This window comes from Gorilla gorilla, chromosome 3, assembly GCF_029281585.2.
Source record: "Gorilla gorilla gorilla isolate KB3781 chromosome 3, NHGRI_mGorGor1-v2.1_pri, whole genome shotgun sequence".
Classification (NCBI taxonomy): domain Eukaryota; kingdom Metazoa; phylum Chordata; class Mammalia; order Primates; family Hominidae; genus Gorilla; species Gorilla gorilla.
In genome coordinates, this window is record NC_073227.2 from 107,585,669 (window position 1) to 107,606,560 (window position 20,892).

The following is a 20,892-nucleotide window of genomic DNA, read 5'->3' on the forward strand; positions in this document are numbered from 1 at the left end:
AGAATGTAATTTCCTACAAGATAGTTACTTTTTTAGTTTGTTTTGGTTTTGGTATTCCTCTGTATTATGGTAGTGGAAGGCTGGGATGCTATAGAACTCAATTTAATATTGTAGAATTGAATTAAAGCAAGGAGACCTTTACTAATTTGCAAACGTATTGTTAATCTTGCCACATTTCTATGAGGTCAAAAAATGCATCATCAAATACTTATTGCACTTTCTGTGTTGCAACTAGCTAGTTGATCACTAATCTCTTTCCTCCTTGTGGAAGACTGTATTTTCCAGAGAAGACCAGAACATTACCCATCCTGCATATTCTTCTTATAATATAGCTTTAGCTTCCATCTATCAAGAGATGGAGGCTCTATCTCCTTCCCTTGAAAGTGAGCAGGCTTTGGGGACAGTTTCAGCCAGTAGAATACAGCAGAAATGATGCTACATGACTTCCCAGGGTAGGTAAAAAAAGGTGACACAACTTTCATCTTGTCTGATGAAACATTTGCGGGACTCCTAAGTCACTCCATAAGCAGTGCGACTGCCCTGAGGTGCTATATTGTGAGGAAGGTCAAACTAGCCCCTGGGAGGGAAGCCCCTAAGTCTACATGAGGAGAGCCGTCCAGCAGCACTCAGATGCTCTAGTCCCCACAGGCTCCAGACCCATGCAGCTTCTGTCATTGTGCAAATCCATGAGAAACCATGAGCCAGAAAAGCTCAGTTGAGCCCTCTCCAAATTCCTGGCCCACAGAAACCGTGACAGACAAATTATAATGATTGTTTTAAGCGACTAAATTTTGGGGTGATTAGTTAGCACAATAGTGAATAGAACACTTATCTTCCTAGGTACACAAAAATCAGAAGTGCCCGAGTTCCCAAGAGTGCAAGAGGAAGTTATATACTTCTAAGCTTAGCACGAAAGCCTCCATGTGTGATCCTCCATTCCTTTTTCCCTTCTGCTACCTGAATCCAGAGGACATAGGGAAGTAGCATAATTCCCTGAATGGCCATGTTGAAGGTTTCAGACTTCATGTGAATGATAAAATGTTATTCTATAACCACCAGGATCTAGGGAGTTACCTGTTGCAGTGATTAGTGCTATTAAAGTTATTAGTGTTACTAATAGAATAGCATTTTATCATTCACGTTATAGTGGCTTACACCACACAACTATCTTGCTGCATTTACTCAAGAAATATGTATCAAATGGCAGGCAGGCACTGTATCAGGTGCTGTGGATACAGTGGTAAATAGGAGGGTGCTTGTTCTCTTGGAGCTTACATTCTCATGGAAAGGAGAGAACCACAAAATAAGTAAACAGGCTGGGCGCGGTGGCTCATGCCTGTAATCCCAGCACTTTAGGAGGCCAAGGTGGGTGGAACACTTGAGGTCAGGAGTTCGAAACCAGCCTGGCCAACATGGTGAAACCCCATCTCTACTAAAAATACAAAAATTAGCTGGGCGTGGTGGCGCACCTGTAATCCCAGCTACTCCCTATACACCTTTATGTCCTTTCAAAAGAATCCTTTCGGACACTGAAATGCTTCAGACTTCTTTTTCCTTCTTTTCCTGCTGTGGATTTGGTCTCACTTGGCTAGAGAATTATAATGATACATGCATCCCAGCCTGATTTCACGGCTGCTTCTCTAAAACCTGTGATCTCTAGGTTCTGCTGGAATTTAACAAATGTGAGACTAATAAGAGATGAGGTCAGAGAGTTAACAAGGGATCAGATTATGAAGGGCTTTACTCTAAGGGAGACGAAAGAGAAGGGCCCTAAGCATTATAAGTCTTTTCATTTGTTTGTTTTTTTGAGACAGGGTCTTGCTCTGTCACCTAGGCTTAACTTCGGTGGTGCAATCTCGGCTCACTGCAGCCTCTACCTCCCAGGCTCAAGCGATCCTCCCACCTCAGCCTCCAGAGTAGGTAGGACCTCAGGTGCGCAGCACCACACCTGGCTAATTTTGTTTATTTTTTGTAGAGATGAGGCTTCTCACTCTGTTTGTTGCCCAGGCTGGTCTCAAAGTCCTGGGCTCAAGTGATCCACCTGCCTCAGCCTCTCAATCTGCCAGTATTTCAATGTGCCGGTGTTACAGGCATGAGCCACTGTGCCCAGCCGGTAAGTTTTATACTTAAAAAGATGACACTGCCATGTGGGGAATACTGCAGGAAGCTCAAGAAGAAGCAGGAGAACACTTAGGCTATTGCAACCTTCCAGGCAGAGCAAAATGATTTGGATCAGGCAAATAGCAGGACCAATAGTGGGAAGTGATTGAATTCTGGTCATAGTTTGCAAGAATGGTGGAGGGGATTTGCTGATGGTTTAGATATGAAGATGAAGAGTGACAGTCAATGATTACTCCAAGGATTTTAGTCGGAGAAGTCAGAAAGATGGAGTTGCCAACTACTGTGATAGAGAAGACTATGAGAAAAACAGGTTTGGGAAAGAATATTGAGAGTTTGGTTTTGGAAATGTTAAACTTGACATATGTTTTAGACATCACATGCTTCATTTATTATTTGCCAAAATCATTCTGAAAATAAGTATTGCAGTCAATTTTGTTTTATAGATGAGGAAACTGAAGTTGAGAGAAGTTAATTGCTCAAGCTCACACACTAGTAGGGGCAGAGCCAAATTTAGAATCTGAGTATTTTGGAATTCAAAATCAGGGCTCATCCCACTACCAAGCTGTGCTTACCCATTTCTACAGGCTATTTTTCACCTTATTCTCTAAATGACCTACACATTTTCCAAATTGGTTTTTCTACACATTCTTTTTAATAACTAGCCATCTTTCGTTTCCTGCTACTACATGTGGTCTGACAATTAGACACATGATCTTTCTGTGATGCCCATGCATGGCAGATTGCTAATATCAAGTCTCCCTTGAATTGCAAATGTATACATGGATTCCTAGCTAGATACTACATTCCCAGGTCTTGTCGCAGCTAGGTGTGACCATGTGACTAAGTTAAGGCTGGTGTGGAAATGTGTGCAAATTCCAGGTTGTGTACAGTGGACCCTTGAACAAGAGGGTTAAGGGTACTAGCCTCCTGCACAGTTTAAAATCTAAATATAGCTTTTGACTCTCTCCAAACTTAACTACTAATAGCCTACTGTTGACTGAAGCCTTACTAATAACATGAACAATTAACACATATTTTGTATATTATATTTGTTATATACTGTATTCTTACAATGAAGTAAGCTAGGAAAAAGAAAATGTTATTAAGAAAATAAGGAAGAGAAAATACGTTTGCTGTTTTTCAAGTGGAAGTGAATCATTGAAAGGTCTTCATCCTAGTCATCTTCATGTTGAATAGGTTGAGGAGGAGGAGGAGGAAGAGTAAGGGTCAGTCTTGCTGTCTCAGGGGTGGTAGAGGCAGAATAAAATCCATGGTCTAAGTGGACACATGCAGTTCAAATCCTTGTTGTTCAAGGGTCACCTGTGCTTAGAAGAAAGCTGCTTGCCCTCCACTTCCTCTTTCCCACTTCCTTTGGACTAGAACAAGGGGTGTGCTGGTGGACAAGGGGCACACCCTACAGAAAGATGGAGCAACAAGGTAGAAAGAGTTTGGGTCCCTAAATGATCCCACAGAGCAGTGCTGGCCTCTTCTCTGGGGCCACCTAATAGCTTACACTAAATGACAGAAAACTAAAACTTTTCTTTTGTGTAAGCTTGTATTAAAAACAGCTGAGCCACGGTCTTAGCCAAATATATCATGAATAAGTCACAATGCACTACAGCTTCCCAGAAGGCAATATGGCATTGTGGTTAAGCATATGGACTCTAGAATTAGACTGTGGGTCTGTCTAATCCTGGCTATGTCATTCAGTCTTGGCCTAGTTATAGAATTTCTCTGTGCCTTAGGTCTTTTATCTTAAAGTAGAGACAATAAGAGTATCTACCTCATATGGTTAAATAATATATACAGGACATTTATAGCACTGGTTGGGGCATTTTAAGGGCTCAGTAAATATTAGCTATATAAATAACTTATCCAAACAGGTAAGAATAGGCTATTAAAATTGAAAGCAAATATTGACCATGATATATTTTATTTGAGTAGGGGTGCATGAGGATCCCCACTCAGTGCCTTCCTCTTACCATTCCTGGCTGTGGTAGAAAGGCTAGATGTCCACCAAAACCTCATGCTGCACAGTATGGAAGTACTACTGAGAATCTGCTGCCCAGACAAAGGTAGTTTATTCCCAGACCCTCTCCACTAGTTCTGGGTTGGGGGTTTTAAACAAAAATTTTTGGTAAAATATACATAACATAAAATGTAACCTTTTAACCATTTTTTAACTTTACAGTTCAGTTCAGGAAAATTAAGTACATTCATTTTTTTTTTTTTTAAGATGGAGTCTCACTATGTCACCCAGGCTGGAGTGAGGTGGCATGATCTCAGCTCATTGTAACCTCAGCTTCCTGGGTTCAAGTGATTCTCCTGCCTCAGCCTCCTGAGTAGCTGGGATTACAGGTGCACGCCACCATGGCTGGCTAATTTTTGTACTTTTAGTAGAGACAGAGTTCCCCCATGCTGGCCAGGCTGGTCTCAAACTCCTGACCTCAAGTGATCCACCTGCCTCCACCTCCCAAAATGCTGGGATTACAGGCATAAGCCACCACACCCGGGTCATGGCTAATTTTTTAAATTTTTTGTCAGAAGGTACATCTTTTGGCCAGGTGTGGTGGCTCACGCCTGTAATCTCAGCACTTCGGGAGGCCGAGGCAGGCACATTGTTGTGCAAGCATCACCACTGTCTCCAGAACTCTGTCATCATCCCAACTGGAACTCAGTACTCATTTTAAAACTTTCATGTCCTTTGCAGGGACATGGATGAAGCTGGAAACCATCATCTCGGCAAACTAACACAGGAACAGAAAACCAAACACTGCATGTTTTCACTCATAAGTGGGAGTGGAACAATGAGAACACATGGACACAGGGAGGGGAACATCACACACCAGGGTCTGTCAGGGGATGGGGGGCTAGGGAAGGGATAGCATTAGGAGAAATACCTAATGTAGATGACAGGTTGATGGGTGCAGCAAACAACCATGGCACGTGTACACCTATGTAACAGACCTGCACGTTTTGCACATGTATCCCAGAACTTAAAGTATAATAATAAAAAAAAAAAAAGCTTCTCATTCCCTGCTCCCCACAAGCCCTGGTAATTATTCTTCTATTTTCTATCTCCATAAATGTGACTATCTCAGGTACTTGATGTAAATGGAATCATACTGTATTTGTCCTTTTGTGTCTGGCTTCTTTCACTTAGCATGTCTTCAGGGTTCACCCATGTCAGCAAGTGTCAGAATTTCCTTCCTTTTTCAGGCTACATCTTGTTCCATTGTGTGGATAGACCACGTTTCATTTATCACTCATCCATCAATGGACATTTGGGCTGGGCTGATGGTTTTTTTGTTGTTTTGTTGTTTTTTGTTTTGTTTTGTTTTGTTTTTTGTTTTTGAGATGGAGTCTCACTCTGTCACCCAGGTTGGAGTACAGTGGCACGATCTTGGCTCACTGCAACTTCTACCTCCCTGGTTCAAGCGAGTCTCCTGCCTCGGCCTCTCAAGTAGCTGGGACTACAGGTGAGTGCTACCACACCCGGCTAATTTTTTGTGTTTTTAGTAGAGACGGGGTTTCACCATGTTAGCCAGGATGGTCTGGATCTCCTGACCTTGTGATCCCCCAGCCTTGTCCTCCCAAAGTGCTGGGATTACAGGCATGAGCCACCACGCCCAGCCGTTTGTTTGTTTTGAGGCAGAGTCTCGCTCCGTTGCCCAGGCTCTGCAGTGGCGTGATCTCTGCTCACTGCAACTCTACCTGTCAGGTTCAAGCAATTCTCGTGTTTCAGTCTCCTGAGCAGCTGGGATTACAGGCGTGCATCACCACGTCTGGCTAATTTTTGTATTTTAGAAGAGATAGGGTTTTACCACGTTGGCCAGGCTGGTCTCAAACTCCTGGCCTCAAGTGACCTGCCTGCCTTGGCCCCCCAAAGTGCTGGGATTACAGGCATGAGCCACTGCACCTGGCCGGGCTGATGGTTTTTAAGAAGTAGGTGAGGCTTCTTCATTCTCTCTTATACCATTTACTTCAGAGGACTCTGCGGCCCTAGAAAGCAGTTGATTTAGAAGAAGGAAAGACCCTGCCCTGCAGAATCATTATGGAAGCTACTGAGTGACAAGGCATCCCTGCATTGGTCCTTTATATGAGTAAGAAAAAAACTTTCATTTTGCTAATTAACATTAGAAATTTTGGATTTATTTCTTACAGCAGTTTATGTTACCCTAACAAATTGTCAGGCTACTCATACTTTTTAATTTTTTTTTGAGACAGGATCTCGTTTCATTGCCCAGGCTGGAGTGTAGTGGTGCAATCATAGCTCACTCGGGTCTCAAACTCCTGGGCTCAAGCCATCCTCCCACCTCAACCTCCTGAGTAGCTGGGGCTACAGGTGCATACCACCACATTCAGTTAATTAAAAAAAAAAATTGTAGAGACAGGGTACATATTGCCCAGGCTAGTCTCAAACTCCTGAGCTCAAGTGATCTCCCTTCCTCAGCCTCTTAAAGTGCTGGATTTACAAGCATGAGCCACTGTACCCCAAAGGCTACTCGCCCTTTACTTAACTTGGCAAAACATTTTTGGTCACCTGATCCAACAAAGTGATTATTCTCTCTCTTTATCCCACAACAATTTCTCTGCTTCTAGAAAACCACTGTTCTGTAAAAATAAATAAAACAAACAATATTGAAGGGCCTTTTCCTTTTCCCATGCATCCTGCCATGAAAATAATATGATTTCTTTTCCAGAACCTACTCTGATTAGCTCATTTCCCACTCTGTCTGAACTAAGAAAAGATATTCCTTTGTGTGAACCCAGATGACACCTCTGTCCAATGTGTTTTGATTTTACTGAAAGGGATCAAAGTTCTTCATACCGAAATCACCAGACTCCCACATGGGCAGGGGCTTGGGCAAATAAAGAGCTGCTGCTGCCATTGGATTTGGCACCACCCCCAGATGGGTTTTGTTTGTTTTTGTTTGAGCTTTGCCAGCAAAGATTTATAATCCTTACCTTTCTGCTGTTTAGCAAGGTTCTGAAAAAAGAGGACAGCACCTTCTATGAAGAGCACGGAGACCCTAACGAGATGCAGCCACCTCTGGTGATACGTTATGTAAGCATGAATAAGCACACTTAAGGTCTTATGCTGACAGGATAGACTACAGAGTAACCTTGCCTTCTCCAAATTTGCAAGACTTCAGGAGTTTGAGAGATCTCCAGTCTATTTCCTTTCCCTCAGACCTATTTTCAAATCATTTCTTATTTTTCTTTTCTTTTCTTTCTTTCTTTCTTTGTTTTATTTTTTCTTTCTTTTCTTTTTTTTTTTTTGGCAGGGGTCTCACTCTGTTGCCCACATTTGAATGCAATGGCGCCATCATAGGTCACTGCAGCCTTGACCTCTCAGGTTCAAGTGATCCTCCCACCTCGGCTTCCTAAGTAGCTTGGATTACAGTGACACACGACCATACCTGGCTAATTTTTTTATTTTTTTTTAGAGACAAGGTCTTGCTATGTTGTCCAGGCCAATTTTGATCTCTTGGGCCCAAGCAATCTTCTTCCCTTGTCCTCCCAAAATTTTGGGATTACAGGTGCGAGCCACTGCACCCAGCCTTCAGCTCATTTGAAAGAGGTAAATTGCTCTTCAAGACACCCAAAGGTGGATTTTTCTTGGATTCAATATGAAATTAACAGAAAGTAGGGAATAAAAATTTGAAATGTAGATTGGAAAAGTCAAGAGACAGTAATTGATTCCATCTCTGCATGACCAAAGTAGCCCAAGTTTGGTCATTCTGGGATCTTAGAGTTGGCATTAGTTGAAGCACCGAGACTTATTGTCTCTGGCCACACTAGCTCCTGGGGCACCAGCTCTCAAAGGCCTCACCCTGAACAGGGAATATGGGTGGGTATGGGTAGGATAGAAAGGGAAGGAGGGATGGAAGAAAGGACTGGAGAGAGGAGAGCCAAGATGGCCGAATAGGAACAGCTCCGGTCTACAGCTCCCAGCGTGAGCGACGCAGAAGACGGGTGATTTCTGCATTTCCATCTGAGGTACTGGGTTCATCTCACTAGGGAGTGCCAGACAGTGGGCGCAGCCCAGTGGGTGCGCGCACCGTGCGCGAGCCGAAGCAGGGCGAGGCATTGCCTCACCTGGGAAGCGCAAGGGGTCAGGGAGTTCCCTTTCTGAGTCAAAGAAAGGGGTGACGGACGCACCTGGAAAATCGGGTCACTCCCACCCGAATATTGCGCTTTTCAGACCGGCTTAAAAAACGGCGCACCACGAGACTATATCCCACACCTGACTCGGAGGGTCCTACGCCCACGGAATCTCGCTGATTGCTAGCACAGCAGTCTGAGATCAAACTGCAAGGCGGCAGCGAGGCTGGGGGAGGGGCGCCCGCCATTGCCCAGGCTTGATTAGGTAAACAAAGCAGCCGGGAAGCTCGAAGTGGGTGGAGCCCACCACAGCTCAAGGAGGCTTGCCTGCCTCTGTAGGCTCCACCTCTGGGGGCAGGGCACAGACAAACAAAAAGACAGCAGTAACCTCTGCAGACTTAAATGTCCCTGTCTGACAGCTTTGAAGAGAGCAGTGGTTCTCCCAGCATGCAGCTGGAGATCTGAGAACGGGCAGACTGCCTCCTCAAGTGGGTCCCTGACCCCTGACCCCCGAGCAGCCTAACTGGGAGGCACCCCCCAGCAGGGGCACACTGACACCTCACACGGCAGGGTATTCCAACAGACCTGCAGCTGAGGGTCCTGTCTGTTAGAAGGAAAACTAACAAGCAGAAAGGACATCCACACTGAAAACCCATCTGTACATCACCATCATCAAAGACCAAAAGTAGATAAAACCACAAAGATGGGGAAAAAACAGAACAGAAAAACTGGAAACTCTAAAACGCAGAGCACCTCTCCTCCTCCAAAGGAATGCAGTCCCTCACCAGCAACGGAACAAAGCTGGATGGAGAATGAGTTTGACGAGCTGAGAGAAGAAGGCTTCAGACGATCAAATTACTCTGAGCTACGGGAGGACATTCAAACCAAAGGCAAAGAAGTTGAAAACTTTGAAAAAAATTTAGAAGAATGTATAACTAGAATAACCAATACAGAGAAGTGCTTAAAGGAGCTGATGGAGCTGAAAACCAAGGCTCGAGAACTACGTGAAGAATGCAGAAGCCTCAGGAGCCGATGCGATCAACTGGAAGAAAGGGTATCAGCAATGGAAGATGAAATGAATGAAATGAAGCGAGAAGGGAAGTCTAGAGAAAAAAGAATAAAAAGAAATGAGCAAAGCCTCCAAGAAATATGGGACTATGTGAAAAGACCAAATCTACGTCTGATTGGTGTACCTGAAAGTGATGCGGAGAATGGAACCAAGTTGGAAAACACTCTGCAGGATATTATCCAGGAGAACTTCCCCAATCTAGCAAGGCAGGCCAACATTCAGATTCAGGAAATACAGAGAACACCACAAAGATACTCCTCGAGAAGAGCAACTCCAAGACACATAATTGTCAGATTCACCAAAGTTGAAATGAAGGAAAAAATGTTAAGGGCAGCCAGAGAGAAAGGTCGGGTTACCCTCAAAGGGAAGCCCATCAGACTAACAGCGGATTTCTCGGCAGAAACCCTACAAGCCAGAAGAGAGTGGGGGCCAATATTCAACATTCTTAAAGAAAAGAATTTTCAACCCAGAATTTCATATCCAGCCAAACTAAGCTTCATAAGTGAAGGAGGAATAAAATACTTTACAGACAAGCAAATGCTGAGAGATTTTGTCACCACCAGGCCTGCCCTAAAAGAGCTCCTGAAGGAAGCGCTAAACATGGAAAGGAACAACCGGTACCAGCCGCTGCAAAATCATGCCAAAATGTAAAGACCATTGAGACTAGGAAGAAACCGCATCAACTAATGAGCAAAATCACCAGCTAACATCATAATGACAGGATCAAATTCACACATAACAATATTAACTTTAAATGTAAATGGACTAAATTCTCCAATTAAAAGACACAGACTGGCAAGTTGGATAAAGAGTCAAGACCCATCAGTATGCTGTATTCAGGAAACCCATCTCACGTGCAGAGACACTCATAGGCTCAAAATAAAAGGATGGAGGAAGATCTACCAAGCAAATGGAAAACAAAAAAAGGCAGGGGTTGCAATCCTAGTCTCTGACAAAACAGACTTTAAACCAACAAAGATCAAAAGAGACAAAGAAGGCCATTACATAATGGTAAAGGGATCAATTCAACAAGAGGAGCTAACTATCCTAAATATATATGCACCCAATACAGGAGCACCCAGATTCATAAAGCAAGTCCTCAGTGACCTACAAAGAGACTTAGACTCCCACACATTAATAATGGGAGACTTTAACACCCCACTGTCAACATTAGACAGATCAACGAGACAGAAAGTCAACAAGGATACCCAGGAATTGAACTTAGCTCTGCACCAAGTGGACCTAATAGACATCTACAGAACTCTCCACCCCAAATCAACAGAATATACATTTTTTTCAGCACCACACCACACCTATTCCAAAATTGACCACATAGTTGGAAGTAAAGCTCTCCTCAGCAAATGTAAAAGAACAGAAATTATAACAAACTATCTCTCAGACCACAGTGCAATCAAACTAGAACTCAGGATTAAAAATCTCACTCAAAGCCGCTCAACTACATGGAAACTGAACAACCTGCTCCTGAATGACTACTGGGTACATAACGAAATGAAGGCAGAAATAAAAATGTTCTTTGAAACCAATGAGAACAAAGACACAACATACCAGAATCTCTGGGATGCATTCAAAGCAGTGTGTAGAGGGAAATTTATAGCACTAAATGCCCACAAGAGAAAGCAGGAAAGATCCAAAATTGACACCCTAACATCACAATTAAAAGAACTAGAAAAGCAAGAGCAAACACATTCAAAAGCTAGCAGAAGGCAAGAAATAACTAAAATCAGAGCAGAACTGAAGGAAATAGAGACACAAAAAACCCTTCAAAAAATCAATGAATCCAGGAGCTGGTTTTTTGAAAGGATCAACAAAATTGATAGACCGCTAGCAAGACTAATAAAGAAAAAAAGAGAGAAGAATCAAATAGACACAATAAAAAATGATAATGGGGATATCACCACCGATCCCACAGAAATACAAACTACCATCAGAGAATACTACAAACACCTCTACGCAAATAAACTAGAAAATCTAGAAGAAATGGATACATTCCTTGACACATACACTCTCCCAAGACTAAACCAGGAAGAAGTTGAATCTCTGAATAGACCAATAACAGGAGCTGAAATTGTGGCAATAATCAATAGTTTACCAACCAAAAAGAGTCCAGGACCAGATGGATTCACAGCCGAATTCTACCAGAGGTACAAGGAGGAACTGGTACCATTCCTTCTGAAACTATTCCAATCAATAGAAAAAGAGGGAATCCTCCCTAACTCATTTTATGAGGCCAGCATCATTCTGATACCAAAGCCGGGCAGAGACACAACCAAAAAAGAGAATTTTAGACCAATATCCTTGATGAACATTGATGCAAAAATCCTCAATAAAATACTGGCAAACCGAATCCAGCAGCACATCAAAAAGCTTATCCACCATGATCAAGTGGGCTTCATCCCCGGGATGCAAGGCTGGTTCAATATACACAAATCAATAAATGTAATCCAGCATATAAACAGAGCCAAAGACAAAAACCACATGATTATCTCAATAGATGCAGAAAAGGCCTTTGACAAAATTCAACAACCCTTCATGCTAAAAACTCTCAATAAATTAGGTATTGATGGGACGTATTTCAAAATAATAAGAGCTATCTATGACAAACCCACAGCCAATATCATACTGAATGGGCAAAAACTGGAAGCATTCCCTTTGAAAACTGGCACAAGACAGGGATGCCCTCTCTCACCGCTCCTATTCAACATAGTGTTGGAAGTTCTGGCCAGGGCAATCAGGCAGGAGAAGGAAATAAAGGGTATTCAATTAGGAAAAGAGGAAGTCAAATTGTCCCTGTTTGCAGACGACATGATTGTTTATCTAGAAAACCCCATTGTCTCAGCCCAAAATCTCCTTAAGCTGATAAGCAACTTCAGCAAAGTCTCAGGATACAAAATCAATGTGCAAAAATCACAAGCATTCTTATACACCAACAACAGACAAACAGAGAGCCAAATCATGAGTGAACTCCCATTCACAATTGCTTCAAAGAGAATAAAATACCTAGGAATCCAACTTACAAGGGATGTGAAGGACCTCTTCAAGGAGAACTACAAACCACTGCTCAAGGAAATAAAAGAGGATACAAACAAATGGAAGAACATTCCATGCTCATGGATAGGAAGAATCAATATCATGAAAATGGCCATACTGCCCAAGGTAATTTACAGATTCAATGCCATCCCCATCAAGCTACCAATGACTTTCTTCACAGAATTGGAAAAAACTACTTTAAAGTTCATATGGAACCAAAAAAGAGCCCGCATTGCCAAGTCAATCCTAAGTCAAAAGAACAAAGCTGGAGGCATCACACTACCTGACTTCAAACTATACTACAAGGCTACAGTAACAAAAACAGCATGGTACTGGTACCAAAACAGAGATATAGATCAATGGAACAGAACAGAGCCCTCAGAAATAACGCCGCATACCTACAACTATCTGATCTTTGACAAACCTGAGAAAAACAAGCAATGGGGAAAGGATTCCCTATTTAATAAATGGTGCTGGGAAAACTGGCTAGCCATATGTAGAAAGCTGAAACTGGATCCCTTCCTTACACCTTATACAAAAATCAATTCAAGATGGATTAAAGATTTAAACCTTAGACCTAAAACCATAAAAACCCTAGAAGAAAACCTAGGCATTACCATTCAGGACATAGGCGTGGGCAAGGACTTCATGTCCAAAACATCAAAAGCAATGGCAACAAAAGCCAAAATTGACAAATGGGATCTAATTAAACTAAAGAGCTTCTGCACAGCAAAAGAAACTACCATCAGAGTGAACAGGCAACCTACAACATGGGAGAAAATTTTCGCAACCTACTCATCTGACAAAGGGCTAATATCCAGAATCTACAATGAACTCAAACAAATTTACAAGAAAAAAACAAACAACCCCATCAAAAAGTGGGCGAAGGACATGAACAGACACTTCTCAAAAGAAGACATTTATGCAGCCAAAAAACACATGAAAAAATGCTCATCATCACTGGCCATCAGAGAAATGCAAATCAAAACCACTATGAGATATCATCTCACACCAGTTAGAATGGCAATCATTAAAAAGTCAGGAAACAACAGGTGCTGGAGAGGATGTGGAGAAATAGGAACACTTTTACACTGTTGGTGGGACTGTAAACTAGTTCAACCATTGTGGAAGTCAGTGTGGCGATTCCTCAGGGATCTAGAACTAGAAATACCATTTGACCCAGCCATCCCATTACTGGGTATATACCCAAAGGACTATAAATCATGCTGCTATAAAGACACATGCACACGTATGTTTATTGCGGCATTATTCACAATAGCAAAGACTTGGAACCAACCCAAATGTCCAACAATGATAGACTGGATTAAGAAAATGTGGCACATATACACCATGGAATACTATGCAGCCATAAAAAATGATGAGTTCATGTCCTTTGTAGGGACATGGATGAAATTGGAAACCATCATTCTCAGTAAACTATCGCAAGAACAAAAAACCAAACACCGCATATTCTCACTCATAGGTGGGAATTGAACAATGAGATCACATGGACACAGGAAGGGGAATATCACACTCTGGGGACTGTTGTGGGGTGGGGGGAGGGGGGAGGGATAGCATTGGGAGATATACCACCAGCATGGCACATGTATACATATGTAACCTGCACAATGTGCACATGTACCCTAAAACTTAAAGTATAATAAAAAAAAAAAAAAAAAAAAAAAAAAAAGAAAGGACTGGAAATTTGAAACATCAGAAATAGGGGAGGAGAGGCAGAATGAGGCGGGAAAAATAGTTTAGGTAGTGGGAGAACTAGAAGGGGAAGAAATGGAAGAAGAAAGGAGAATAAGATGGAGAAGAAAGGGGAAAGGAAGGATGGAAAATGGGGAGGAGAGAGAGGAAGAATGAGGGAAATGGATGGGAACTAACATTCACTAAGGACTTTTTAGGTAAATGATAAACAACCTTGAGGCTGGAGTCTCACTTTCCAGCTTAAAGGGACTGGGACTGTGGCAGGGATTTAGGCATTTAAGGCTGTAGTGTCTATAAAATCTTATCCTGGATGAAACCTTATAGGTACTGAAGGTGCCTTCAGCCAGGATCAGCTACCTAATTTGGGCCCTGTGCAAAATGAAAATGTGGACCCTTTGTTCAAAACTATTAAGACTGTCAAGGCCAGCCATGGTGGTTCATGCTCGTAATCTCAGCACTTTAGCCAAGAGTGGTGTGTGCCTATAGTCCCAGCTACTAGGGAGGCAGAGAGCTAGGAGGATTGCTTGAGCTCAGGAGTTTGAAGTGACAATGAGCTATGATCACACCACTGCATTCATCTGGGTGACACAGTGAGACGCCATCTCTAAAAAAGAAAAAAAAAAGAAGAAAGTTAGCTGGGTCTCTGGGCAGGAAGTTCCCAGCATTCCCTGATTCTTGCTCACATATAGAATAACTGAGATTATCACTCTTTATTTTTACCTTCCCATAGTATGTGATTTCCATAAAATTAAGGATTTTAAAAGGGCAAAGTTGTAAGTTTTACTCAAAAGATGCCAATTACATATAGAGAAATTAGCACTCACAGAAAAAAAATTTAATCCAAAAATGTTTCATTTTGAAATAATTTCAAATGTATAAAGCTGTAGCAAAAATAGTACAAGTATAGCCTTCACCAGTTTCTCCAAATGTTGATAACTTACAGAAACTATGGTACAATTATTAAAACTGGTAAACTAACATTATTATTTTATAACTAATCTACAGACCTTATTCAAATTTGCCAATTGTGCCACTGATTTTAAAATATGCAAACTAGTTTTGTAGTAAGATGTAGTTAATAACATATAGTTTTGATATAAAATTTTTTTCCTAAAGTGTGCAGAGCCTCTGAGTTGTTTGAAGTCTTAGGGCAAACACTAAGACACTTTGATGCTACTGAAAATCTGAAGTTGTCACATCAAGGCAGTCTCTAAGATTATCCAGTTTTAGTGCTTGAATGGGGGAGTTTGTTTCCTCTTAACCTGGGAAAGATGAGCTGGTGTTATAGACTGGATGTGTTTCCTTCCAAAGTCTTATGGTGAAACCCTATCCTCTAAGGTGATGGTATTAGGGGGTGGGGACTTTGTGGGGTGGTGGGTAATGAGAACATAAGAATGGAGCCCACGTGAATGGGACTAGTGTCCCTAAAAGAAGACATATGAGAGAGTTTGCGTCTCTCCTCTCTGCCATGTGAGGCTTCAAGGAGAAAACAGCCACCAGCAAACCAGGAAGTGGGCTCTCACCAGACATGAGATCTGCTGGTGCCTTGATCTCAGATTTCCCAGCTCCAGAATGGTGAGAAATAAATGTTGGTTGTTTAAGCCACCCAGTTGTCTATGGTATTTGTGTTATAGCAGCCTGAGGTTGACTAAGACAGTGAATTTCGATAACAATGAAACAAATCCCTAGATTTTAAAAAAATTGAACATTTTACCCATTAATCAGCCTTGTCACTTCTTTGAGTGTGCCCTGATATAGTTTGAGTGTGTCCTCCAAATTTCACATGTTAGAAACATAATCCCCAAATTCATATGTTTATTGGAGGTGGTGCCTTTGGGAAGTACTTAGGATTAGGTAAAATCATCAGGGCGGGGCCCTCATGATGGAACTGGCGGCTTTATAAGAAGAAAAGAGACCTGAGCTGACACGCTTGCTCTGTCTTGCCATGTGATGCCTCCCACCATGTTGTGATCCAGCAGGAAGGCCCCCACAAGATGCTGGTGAGACAGGAAAAATACAGGGTGTTCACAGAATAGAAAATTCTAAGCATCAGTTTCACATGACTAACAAAAGGAAACTGTTGAAATAGCTGCAGAAGCTAGGGGCTGCTAAGACCCTAAAACCCAGGATGTGGGCCAGGCTGGCTAAGACCAACTGGACCCAACATGGAACGGGATTTGACCTAGATTTCACCTAGGACCTCATTATATGCTCATTAACATACTCACTCACACACCCATTGATGCCATGACAGTTCTGGGAACACCCATATTTGGGGTAAAAATGGGTAGCACCACAGTTCTGAGAAATCTTCATCTTTTTCCAGGAATCTTCATGAATATTCCAGCCCTTGGTTAAAGAACCCCATAAAGGTAGAAGCCCCAAACTTCATTGTATTACTGACTCTCTTGAGTACACCCTCAATTCTCCTTTCTTGAATGTGTGCTTTTCTCTTTGCAGTAAATCTTTCACTATTTTCTGACTCATCCTTGAATTTTTTCTTGTGACAGTGTCAAGAACCTGGACACCGGCTGAAGTCAAGGTCCCACCAGCATTTGGAGACCTCCCCCAGCCCAATCATATCATTGGCACCATGTTCTCGGACTTCTCAGCCTCTGGATTGGTAAACTAATTAAACCTTTATTCTTTATAAATTACCCAGTCTGGGGTACTCAGTTACAGCAACAGAAAATGGACTAAGACATGACCTCTGCCCAGTTATATATCATGTAGCATAATGATTACCCTGATATATGTAATATTTTTTTCGGGTCTTGATAATATAAAATGGCCTAACTTGGATTGGATTAATATGAAATAAAGGAGATTTCCAATAATATGATGTAGGATTTGCTTACAAATAATAAGAGGTAGAGGGCCAGGCGCAGTGTCTCACACCTGTAATCCCAGCACTTTGGGAGGCTGAGGCGGGCAGATCACAAGGTCAGGAGATTGAGACAATCCTGGCTAATACAGTGAAATCCTGTCTCTACTAAAAATACAAAAAATTTGCCAGGCGTGGTGGCACGTGCCTGTAGTCTCAGCTACTCAGGAGGCTGAGGCAAGAGAATCACTTGAACCCGGGAGGCGAAGGTTACAGTGAGCCGAGATTGCGCCACTGCACTCTAACCTGGGTGACAAAGCAAGACTCCATCTGAAAATAATAATAATAATAATAATAATAATAGGTAGAATCAACCCAAACATACATTGATAGATGAATGTAAAAAAAGGTAGAATATATAAAATGGAATATTCTGCAACTCTAAAAAGAAGGAAATCCTGTCACATGCTATAACATAATGAACCTTGAGGACTTTATGCTAAGTGGAATACATTAGCCAAAAAAGGACAAACACTGTATGATTCTGCTCTTATGAAGTATCCAAAGTACGCAAAATCACAGAACAAAAAGTAGAAGGTGGTGCCAAGGGCTTGGGGAAAGAGGGAGGCAGAATTAGCATTAAGTGGCTGTAGAGTTTCAGTTTTGTAAGATGAAAAGTTCTGGACCTGTTGAACAGCAATGTGCATATAGTTAATTCTACTGTAGTGTACACCTAAAAACAGTTAAGTTGGTGGTGATATGGTTTGGCTGTGTCCCTACCCAAATATCATCTTGAATTCCCACACTATGGGAGGGATCCAATGGGAGGTACATAGAATCATGAGGGTAAGTCTTTCCTGTGCTGTTCTCCTGATGGTGGATATGTCTCATGAGATCTGATAGTTCTATAAGGCGGAGTTTCCCTACACCAGCTCTCTCTCTTTGCTTGCCACCATCCATGTAAGACGTGATTTGCTCCTCCTTGCCTCCCACCGTGATTATGAGGCTTCCCCAGCCACGTGGAACTGTAAGTCCATTAAACCTTTTTCTTTTGTAAATTGCCCAGTATCAGATATGTCTTTATCAGCAGTGTGAAAACGGACTAATACAGTAAATTGGAACCAGTAGAGTGGGGCACTCTTGAAAAGATACCCGAAAATGGGAAGCAGCTTTGGAATTGGGTAACAGGCAGAGGTTGGAATAATTTGGAGGGCTCAGAAGAAGACAGGAAAATGTGGGAAAGTTTGGAACTCCCTAGAGACTTGTTGAATGGCTTTGACCAAAATGCTGATAATGATATGGACAATGAAATCCAGGCTGAGGTGGTCTGTATTAGGGTTCTCTTAGAGGGACAAAACTTACATTAGCAGGGTATAATCTTTAAGATATTAAGATATCTTTAATATATATATAATATATATTATATTAATATATAATATCTTTAAGATATTAAGATATCTTTAATATCTGAATATTTTGTAGCCCTCAACCCAATCAAGTTGACACTCAGTATTAACCATCACATGGTTTCAGATAGAGATGAGGAATTTGTTGGGAATGGGAACAAAGGTGACCCTTGTTATGTTTTAGCAAAAAGACTGGCAGCATTTTGCCCCTTCCTCCTAGAAATTTTTGGAACTTTGAACTTGAGAGAGATGATTTAGGGTAGCTGGCAGAAGAAATTTCTAAGCAGCAAAGCATTCAAGATGTGACATGGGTGCTGTTAAAGGCATTCAGTTTTAAAAGGGAAATAGAGCATAAAAGTATGGAAAATTTGCAGCCTGATAATTTGATAGACAAGAAAATCCCATTTTCTGAGGAGAAATTCGAGCCAGCTGCAGAAATTTGCATAAGTAATGAGAAGCTGAATGTTAGTCCCCAAGACAATGTCTCCAGGGCATGTCAGAAGTCTTCACAGCAGCCCCTCCCATCATAGGCCTGAAGGTTTAGGAGGAAAAAATGGTTTTGTGGGCCGGGGCCAGGGTCCCTCTGCTGTGTGCAGTTTAGGGACTTGGTGCCCTGCGTCCCAGCCACTCCAGCTGTGACTAAAAGAGGCCAATGTACAGCTCAGGCTGTTGCTTCAGAGGGTGTAAGCTCCAAGCCTTGGTGTTGAGCCTGTGAGTGCACAGAAGTTAAGAACTGAGGTTTGGGAACCTCTGCCTAGATTTCAGAAAATGTATGGAAATGCCTGGATATTCAGGCAGAAGTTTGCTGTAGGGGCAGGGTCCTTATAGAGAACTTCTGTTAGGGCAATGCAGAAGGGAAATGATGGGGTCAGAGCCACCACACAAGGGTGCCTACTGGGGCACTACCTAATGGAGCTGTGAGAAGAGGGCCACCATCTTCCAGACCCCAGAATCGTAGATCCACCTACAGCTTGCACCGTGTGCCTAGAAAAGCTGCAGACACTTAATTCTAGCCTGTGAAAGCAGCTAGGAGGGGGGTTATACCCTGCAAAGCCACAGGGGTGGAGCTGCTCAAGGCCATGGGAGCCTACTTTTTGCATCTGAGTGCCCTGGATGTGAGACATGGAGTCAAAAGAGATCATTTTGGAGCTTTAAGATTTGACTGCCTTACTGGATTTTGGACTTGGATGGGGCCTGTAGCCCCTTTGTTTTGGCTAGTTTCTCCATTTGTCATGGCTGTATTTATCCAGTGCCTGTACCCCTGTTGTATCTACGAAGTAACTAACTTGCTTTTGATTTTACAGGATCATAGGCAGAAGGGAATTGCCTTGTCTCAGATGAGACTTGGGACTGTGGACTTTTGAGTTAATGCTGAAATGAGTTAAGACTTTGGGGGACTGTTGGAAGGCATGATTGGTTTTAAAACATGAGGACATGAGATTTGGGAGGGGCCAGGGGTGGAATCGTATGGTTTGGCTGTTTCCCCACACAAATCTCATCTTGAATTCCCATGTGTTGTGGGAGGGACCCGATGGGAGGTAACTGAATCATGGGGGTGGGTCTTTCCCATGTTGTTCTCCTGATAGTGAGTAAGTCTCATGAGGTCTGATGGTTCTATAAGGGGGAGTTTCCCTGCACAAGCTCTCTCTCTTTGCCTGCCACCATCCATGTAAGATGTGATTTGCACCTCCTTGCCTTCTACCATGATTGTGAGGCTTCCCCAGCCATGTGGAACTGTAAGTCCATTAAACCTCTTTCTTTTTTAATTGTCCAGTCTTGGGTATGTCCCTATCAGCAGCATGAAAATGGACTAATACAGTTGGTAAGTTTTATGTTATGTATTTTTTACCACAATAAAAAGTAGTAGAAGAGGTGAGAATTTAATGGAAGTATAGATCAAACAAGTTGACCAAGAATTGACAACTGGAGAGGCTGGGTGATGGGTGTATGGGGTTCATTATACTATTTTATGCATACTCCTGTATATGACACAAATATATTATTTTATATTTTATAAATTGTCATAATACAAAGCCCCCAATATGGTTTGGCTCTGTGTCCACACCCAAATCTCCTGTTGAATTGTGATCCTGAGTGTTGGAGGTGGGGCCTGGTGGGAGGTGATTGGATCATAGGGGCGGATTTCCCCCTTGCTGTTCTTGTGATAGTGAGTGAGTTTCTCGTTGTTTAAAAGTGTGTAGCACTCTCCCCTTTGCTCTCTCTCTCCTGCTGCCATGTGAAGATGTGCTTGCTTCTCCTTTGCCCCTCCATCAGGATTGTAAATTTCCTGAGGCCTCTCAAGCCATGCCTCCTGTACAGCCTGTGGAACTGTGAGTCAATTAAAACTCTTTTCTTTATAAATTACCCAGTCTCAGGTATGACCTTACAGCAGTGTGAGAATGGACTAAAACAGAAAATTGGTACCAGAGAAGTGAGGCATTGCTATAAAGATACCTGAAAATGTGGAAGCAGTTTTGGAACTGGGTAATGGGCATAGGTTGAAACAGCTTAGAGGGCTCAGAAGAAGACAGGAAGATGAAGGAAAGTTTGGTATTTCCTAGAGATTTGTTAAATGGTTTTGACCAAAATTCTGATGTGGTATA

General features: G+C 42.3%; 1 long non-coding RNA gene across 1 annotated transcript; it reads left to right on the top strand.

Annotated features, from left to right (window-relative positions):
• Positions 1 to 6,027: 6,027 nt before the first annotated feature.
• LOC129533026 (uncharacterized) lies at positions 6,028 to 16,438 on the top strand. Its single transcript, XR_008679029.2, has 3 exons — positions 6,028 to 6,224; positions 7,105 to 7,189; positions 16,386 to 16,438. It is a non-coding gene; the product is annotated as an uncharacterized lncRNA (long non-coding RNA).
• The last annotated feature ends 4,454 nt before the right edge of the window (positions 16,439 to 20,892 follow it).